Source organism: Bos javanicus, chromosome 15 (assembly GCF_032452875.1).
Source record: "Bos javanicus breed banteng chromosome 15, ARS-OSU_banteng_1.0, whole genome shotgun sequence".
Classification (NCBI taxonomy): domain Eukaryota; kingdom Metazoa; phylum Chordata; class Mammalia; order Artiodactyla; family Bovidae; genus Bos; species Bos javanicus.
In genome coordinates this window covers 65,949,199-65,957,672 of record NC_083882.1, presented here as the reverse complement: position 1 = coordinate 65,957,672, position 8,474 = coordinate 65,949,199, and positions in this window count along the sequence as shown.

Genomic DNA, 8,474 nt, shown 5'->3' with positions numbered 1-8,474 from the left:
GATGTCCTTTGCATATAAGTTAAATAAGCAGGGTGACAATATACAGCCTTGACGTACTCCTTTTCCAATTTGGAACCAGTCTGTTGTTCCATGTCCAGTTCTAACTGTTGCTTCTTGACCTGTATACAGATTTTCTCAGGAGGCAGGTCCGGTGGTATGGAATTCCCATCTCTTTCAGAATTTTCCACACTTTGTTGTGATCCACGCAGTCAAAGGCTTTGGCATAGTCAATAAAGCCGAAGTAGATGTTTTTCTGGAACTCTCTTGCTTTTTCGATGATCCAGCAGATGTTGGCAATTTGATCTCTGGTTCCTCTGCCTTTTCTAAATCCAGCTTGAACATCTGGAAGTTCACATATTGCTGAAGCCTGGCTTGGAGAATTTTGAGCATTACTTTACTAACGTGTGAGATGAGTGCAATTGTGCAGTAGTTTGAACATTCTTTGGCATTGCCTTTCTTTGGGATTGGAATGAAAACTGACCTTTTCCAGTCCTGTGGCCACTGCGGAGTTTTCCAAATTTCCTGGCATATTGAGTGAAGCACTTTCACAGCATCATCTTTTAGGATTTGAAATAGCTCACCTGGAATTCCATCACCTCCACTAGCTTTGTTCATAGTGATGCTTCCTAAGGCCCACTTGACTTTGCATTTCAGGATGTCTGGCTCTAGGTGAGTGATCACACTATCGTGATTATCTGGGTCATGTAGATCTTTTTAGTATAGTTCTTCTGTGTATTCTTGCCACCTCTTCTTAATATCTTCTGCTTCTGTTAGGTCCATACCATTTCTGTCCTTTATTGAGCCCATCTTTGCATGAAATGTTCCCTTGGTATCTCTAATTTTCTTGAAGAGATCTCTAGTCTTTCCCATTCTGTTGTTTTCCTCTATTTCTTTGCAGATCACTGAGGAAAGCTTTCTTATCTCTCCTTGCTATTCTTTGGCACTCTGCATTCAAATAGGTATATCTTTCCTCTTCTCCTTTGCTTTTCGCTTCTTTTCTTTTCTCAGCTATTTGTAAGGCCTCGTCAGACAGCCATTTAGTCATTTTGCATTTCTTTTTCTTGGGGATGGTCTTGATCACTGCCTCCTGTACAATGTCACGAACCTCCATCCATAGTTCTTTGGGCACTTTATCAGATCTAATCCCTGAATCTATTTCTCACTTCCACTGTATAACTGTAAGGGATTTGATTTAGGTCATATCTGAATGGTCTAGTGATTTTTCCCTACTTTCTTCAATTTAAGTCTGAATCTGGCAATAAAGAGTTCATGATTTGAGCCACAGTCAGCTCCCAGTCTTGTTTTTGATAACTGTATAGAGCTTCTCCATCTTTGGCTGCAAAGAATATAATCAATCTAATTTCGGTGTTGACCATCTGGTGATGTCCATGTATAGAGTCTTCTCTTGTGTTGGAAGAGAATGTTTGCTATGACCAGATGGCTGGATTCAATTTCCACGTGGATCACAGGGATGTTTAGAAGTGTCCACTAGGGGGCGCATGATCAACAGGTCAGGAAAGGCCGTCAAGGAGGTTGGACTTAACAGGGAAAATACTCAGTTTCTGAGAAGACTGAAACTAGGTGGGAGAATTCACGTTGATCTCATCCTTGGTTTGCCAGATGAACACCCAGGATTTTTCTTAGCTTTTCCATGAATCTCTAAATTCTGCCAAAGAGAAAATAGGTGTAAAACACGGGGTCAGAAAGTCTGTCTGCTGAGAGAAGTCTCAGCCTGGTGCTGTCCTAAGACAGAGTCCCAGATTACCAACAACTCTGTAACCTGTCCAGACCTTCTGAAGGTGCCAGACCCCAGAGCCCAGGGAATGTGGCTTTGGGGGCGCAAGACAAGAGCAGCCAAGTGTGGCCTATTCAATCTGTCCTGGGAGTGCAGCCGGCAAACTTCACTGAGAATGAGGGGGAGCGATGCTGTCCTTCTTGAGACTTTTTGAGGCCAATTACACCTATTCTTGGGCTTCCCAGGTAACTCAGACCGTGAAGAATCTGCCTGCCAAAGCAGGAGACTTGAGTTCGATACGTGGGTCAGGAAGATTCCCCTGGAGCAGGAAATGGCCACCCATTCCAGTATTTTTGCCTGGGAAATCCCATGGACAGAGGAACCTGGTGGGCTAGAGTCCACAGGGTCACAAAGACTTGGACACGACTGAGCACACACACACACACACACACACACCTATTCTTTGTTCTATGATTGCTAAATGCCAACGGTCCTTAATAAATAGGCACTACCTTTTTTTTTTTCCAGAACAATTGTTCAAGTCTCGCTCTTCTTTGTCTTCTTCTAATTCTATTTTTATCCTTCTGACTGCTTTTCCTGACATTTCTTTCTTCGTTTCTTAATGAGATTTAAAGAAACTTGGGAGGAGTAGAAAATGAAAAGCGCAGCTCTTCCTGAACTCCAGTAAGCTTGCCTGTGTTGGAATTGCCCTTAAGCCTTTACAGATGAAAACCTGTCTCCCCACTTCTGCGTGGAAGACTTCCCACGGTGAGGGCCTGTGATCTCTGGAGCTCGGTCCCTGGAATTTCAACCTGTCTCCTCTCTCTCCCCAGGAAAGAGCCACCCTGAAGCTTGGCTCTGGCAGGGCCTCTGTGTAGTAAGATTTGTCAATACTATGCTTTGATAATTCCACCCTTCCCTAGAAAACAGGAGGGGAACCTCTTTTCTTCTCTATTTGGGCATCTCAGGGTGGGAGGTTCTTAGGACCCCAATTCCTAGAAGGGTTTGGGAGGGGCTGAAAAATTCTGGAATACCTCTGACTTCCCCTGCATCCTGGTTCACATTTTATCTGGGTCCCTACTGTGGATTCACACAATAAAAACTTGGAAGATGTCAAGAAAGAGACAGGAAATGCGTGTTCAACTACAATATCCCATGCATTTTACACGCATTATCTTATTTAATCCCCCAGCAGTCTTTCTGGTGGTAATTACTATTCCCAAGTTACAGATGAGGCAATGAGGCACAGAGCCATTCAATGACTTGTGAAGGTCATAAAGGGAGTAAGTGGCAGTGGGTGGATTTGAACTCAGTTTTATTTTATTTTACTTTTTGGCTGCACTGTACAGCTTGCAGGATCTTAGTTTCCCAACCAGAGAATGGAACTCACATCCTCTGCAGAGAAATCATGGAATTCTAACCACTGGTGTGCATGCTGAGTCGCTTCAGTCGTGTCCGACTCTGTGCGGCCCTATGGACTGTAGCCCACCAGGTTTCTCTGTCTGTGGGATTCTCCAGGCAAGAATACTGGAGTGGGTTGGCATGCCCTCCTCCAGGGGATCTTCCCCACCCAGGGATTGAACCCACTTCTCTTACGTCAACCTGCACTGACAGGTGGGTTCTTTACCACGAGTGCCACCTGGGAAGTTACCACCAGGAAATTCCCTGTTTCATTTTAAAGACCGTCATTTTCTAACTAAACTTCAGCTGCCTTTCTTGAGATTTTTGTCACTCCTCTTCAAGGACTTAGGAAGAAGGAAGTGGTTTGGACCAGACTCCTGGAAAACAGTAGTCATCACATGATGAAGCAATCAGTCTGGAAACCTGAGGGGGCGGGACTGAGGAGGCGGGTGATGGGGAGCCGTGATGGGCAAACTACTGGTGATGAAGACCAGATGTCAACACAGGCATGAGATGAGGCTGGAGGCTGATGCGCAGTAACTGGGCAAGAAGGATGGCTCAGCCAGACTGCCCGCTCGCCTGGCCCTTTCCCCCAGGCGTCATGGGAAAAATCACCTTTACGTGTGTCTGACTCCTTCACTTTTCAATAAAGACAGCTTCCATGAGGTTGTTTATGGTGTCCTAAATTAATTCTATTACCACTATGGCCAAAATGGTAAATGCATCTTCACTTAGTCATCCCCAAACCCTTCCTGTGGTTTCCAAACCCCTCCTTTGGCCCCAACAGGCACAGAGAGGGCATGCTGACCTGGTTTGTGATACTTGGAGACCATCTCTTAACTTTGACAAGTTCAGTTTACCGAAAGTCTGCCAACAGGCAATAAAGTAGGTTAAGTCAAAGTCTTTGGATGGAGTTGGGCTCCATTTCAGGCCCCACCACTTCCTACTTGTGTAGCTGGGAGACATCATTAACTTCTCAGTACCTGCCAGTACCTCACTTGTTCAAATGGGGTAAGAATTCCCCTTCATGGGTAGTAGGGAAGACTCATGAGTGTATGGTCAGTCCCTAAGTTGTGTCTGACTCTTTGCAAACCCATGGACTGTAGTTCTCATGCTCCTGTAGGCTCCTCTGTCCATGGGATTTCCCAGGCAATAATACTGGAGTGGGTTGCCATTTCCTTCTCCAGGGGATCTTCCCAACCCAGGGATCTAGCCCACATCTCCTGCATTGCAGGCGGATTGTCTACCACTGCGCCACCTGGGAAGCCCCACTGCAGGTGGTTTCTTTACCACAGAACCAGCGGGGAAACCCAGGGAAGACTAACAGATGTGCAAACCCAGGTATCCATAAGTGAACAGCAGATGGTGACTTTTGAGGCTGTTATGAGGCTGGGTTTCTGTTGTGTGTTGGAGATACAAAACCAAATCCTGCCCTCAAGAGACTCACTTGTCTCATGAAAGAGAGGCCCACAGGCAAATGAAGAAAATGGCAGAGTAAGACCTGCTTCAGGGACATGTGGACACGGTGGAAAGGTGCTCTGAGGGGAAGAAAGATCTCCGTTCAGGTGGGGGTGGGTGAGACTACTTCCTGGAGGTCAGGATCAAAGCCGTGGGTGGGGCTCCAGCTCTGGTTAATTTGCAACCACAGCTTGAATAGTGAGATTTCTTCAAAGGACAGCAGCTACCCTGCTTCCTGGACTGCTCTTCAGTCTTGCTTTAAAGGAGAGCCTTGGATTCTGAAATATTCTGGGTCCAGATACCCTCAGTTAATAGTCACTCACATTTAAAAACTGGCTGATTCATGTTGATGTATGGCAGAAACCATCACAATATTGTAATCACCATCCAATTAAAAATTAAAAAAAAATAAAAACCCGGTTAGAGTTTGGAAAACTGGAGGGGGTGAGGAAGAAAGAGATTAAGTACCTAGAGTGTGTCTGTGGGAGATGAATTAATATTCAGATAAGAATATTTTTAAGGACCTGATATATGCCAGCCACAGCCATGTACCGATTCTCTCCTTCAACCCTCACAGCAAGCCTGTGAAGGTTTGTGGTCTTTTTTTTTTACAGATGAGAAAGCTAAGACTAAAAGCATTTAAGCTGTGTGAGCAGGGTTGAGCAGTGGTAGAGTGGTAGAGTCGATATTAAAACTCAGATTTGTCTAATTCTAGAGCTCATGTTCTTTTTACTGTCCTATCTCCCAAACTATATTTTACATAGGATCCGGCTCCTTCCTTTTCCAGTGAATAGCAATTATGAAGTTGTTTATGGCTTTTTAAAAGAATGCTATTGCCAACACAGTCAAAATGGGGTGTGTATCTTATGCATAAACAGGAGAGGTGCCCTTGAGCACAAGAATCTTTCAACACATCTGTCATAGGTTGATTGTACTGATGGCCCTGGTCATTGATCTCCTCAAAGCTACATTTTTTGTGATAGGACTTTGCAGCAATTCCCATGAAGAGGTAGAATCTGCTTCCCAGTGTCCAAATCTGGGCTCGTCTTGTGCCTTGCTTTGGTGAATAGTATAATAGTGTTAGGGTAGAGGAGAAGTTCTTGGCCTCAAGAAGTGTTGTGGGCAACTGCCCTCACCTGGAACCCTGCCAGACCTTGGAGGTGTATGAGGAACACACACAAAGAGCCTCCAATGGTCCCCCGCAGCCTAGATGAAGCCATAGTAGATCAGCCAACTTCTAGCTGACCTGTTTGCTAAGTACAACCATGAGCAGTCCAGTCATGCTCAGCTGAGCCCTGGCCAGATCCCAGAAGCACCTGGTCAATGGGTGGACTCATGAGAAATAACCAATGTTTGTTATTTTAAATTGCTCTGCTTTGGAGTGGTTTTAAAATGCCTCAGTAGTTAGCTGCTATAACTGAAAAATAACTTTTTAAATTAGAGGTCAACAAAGCCAAGGCATTTATTGCTTCCTTTATTAATTAGTATTCTAGTTTGGATTGATTGCTCCTGAGACATGCTGTACAGCGTCAGCTCAGGGTCTCCCTTTATTATCTCTTTAGGAATTCCTTTTACTTTGCTTTCTGAATCTCATATTTTCCCCTTTCTTAGTAACTCCCTTGCTTTAATGGAGTATATCCTTCAGGAGTAGCCTGGGAATGGATGACTAGGTTTGGAGATAATGCAGATATGAAATGTTTTCACTCTACCCTTACAGTTAATTTGTGGTTTGGCTACATTCAAATTCTAGCTCAAAAACATTTCTCTTAGAATTTTTATGGCACTTGTTTCATAGTCCTCACTCAAGGTGGCTGTTGAGAAGTCTAAATCTATTCTTACTCTCAATCCTCTTTATGATATACACTTTCCTCCTCAGAAACTTATAAGACAATCTCTTTGCCTTGACTATTATAAATTTTTTAAATGAAATGTCTTATCATGTATCTGTTTTCATCCTTCGTGCTAAGCACTCAATCCTTTTAGTCTAGGTATTCATACTCTTTAATCCTGAGGAATTTTCTTGACCTACTTCTTAAATGATTCCTTCTTCATATTCTCTGTTTCTCTTTGTGTAATTTCTATTATTTTTAAGTTAGATGTTCTAGAATTTTCTCTACTTCTCTTTTCTCCTCTGTTTCCATTGCTTTGTCCTCACACTGTTATCTGGGATATTTCTTCAATTTTATTTTCCAAACTTGCTGTTGAGTTTTTTTTTTAATTTGTGCTTTCAATTTGAATTTTAAAAAGTTTCTTTTTTAGGGGTTCACTAACTGTTCCTTTTTTACCATAGTTCTTCTTTCATAGATAGAATTATCTCTTATTTTCTTACTGAGACCATTACTGATATATATATTTAAAGTTTCCTTCTCCATGAATTGTCTCATGGGTAGGAGGGAGCCACAGCAAGCTAAGAGCCCCATGTGCCTGGAAGGGTTTGAGATCTTCGTTGTAGATTGCTTTGCTGGGCTATATAGCCTTGAGAAGCCATCCTGTTGCTACCTTTTGGTTTGCTCTGAAGTTTATCAAATTCCCCAGGAAGACTGAGTTTTGCCTGGAGCATATTGTATATGCTTGTCCACCAGCATTCTGGGAGCCAAGTTGGAGGAAAATGTCTAGGAAGGCTGACATTCCTTACATACACTTCCACTTTACAGAATGATACTTTTAATGTCAACTGTGTAAAAAGTTGGAGAAAGAACAGTCATTCAACTACTTAGTCTTTTAGCCATCTCCCTAATTTGAGCCCTGCCTTCTCCACCAAGGTGGAGCCCTTCTCCACCAGGGCTTCCCTGGTGGCTTAGATGGTAAAGCGTCTGCCTGCAATGCAGGAGACCCGGGTACGATCCCTGGCTTGGGAAGATCCTCTGGAGAAGGAAACGGCAACCGACTCCAGTACTCTTGCCTGGAAGATTCCATGGACAAAGGAGCCTTGGGGCTACGGTCTGTGGGGTCGGGTCACAAAGAGTCAGACACAACTGAGCGACTTCACTTCACTTTATCCATGGTGTCCAGAAACAGCTAATGCTGCCAAATCTTATGACTTTGAGAGTTCTGCTGCACAAATCTGGTTGCTTCTCAATTCCTCCCTGCTGGCTTGCGATCCAGCTTTTCCAAATTGGACGTGAGAGCTGAATCATAAAAAGGCTGAGTGCTGAGGAATTGATGCTTTTAAACTGTGGTATTGGAGAAGACTCTTGAGAGTCCCTTGGACTGCAAGGAGATCCAACCAGTCCATCCTAAAGGAATTCAATCCTGAATATTCATTGGAAAGGCTGCTGCTGAAGCTGAATCACCAGTACTTTGGCCACCTGATGCAAAGAGCCGACTCATTAGAAAAGACCCTGATGCTGAGATAGATTGAGGGCAGGAAGAGAAGGGGACGACAGAGGATGAGATGCTTGGATAGCATCACTGACTCAATGGACATGAGTTTGAGCAAGCTCTGGGAGACGGTGAAGAACAGGGAGGCCCGGCATGCTGCAGTCCATGGGGTCCAAAGAGTCGGACACTATTGAGTTACTGAACAAAATTTCAGCCTACTTGATGGGAATGTATAGAAGGTGTGTAAAACCTTCCCAAGCTGTGAGACTTGTGTGACTGTCCAGGACCCCAAAGAGAATCTAGGGTTGGTTGAGCTGGGTCTGGCTTTCTTGAATCTGCCCCTGTTGTGGTTTGTTGCATTTAAGTTAAAGAGCCTGCATGAACCTGTCTGGGTCTGAAGCAGCCCAGGAGAGCTCTGGCTAGTGGGGGTACTTGGACAACAGCAGCAGTAACAACAGAGTGGCTTGAAAATAAAAAGAACGCCAGACAGCTAACTATGGAGCTGACTGAGGATATCCCCAGAAGAGAAAGGAAACTTTCAAAGACCAGGATGGGGAGC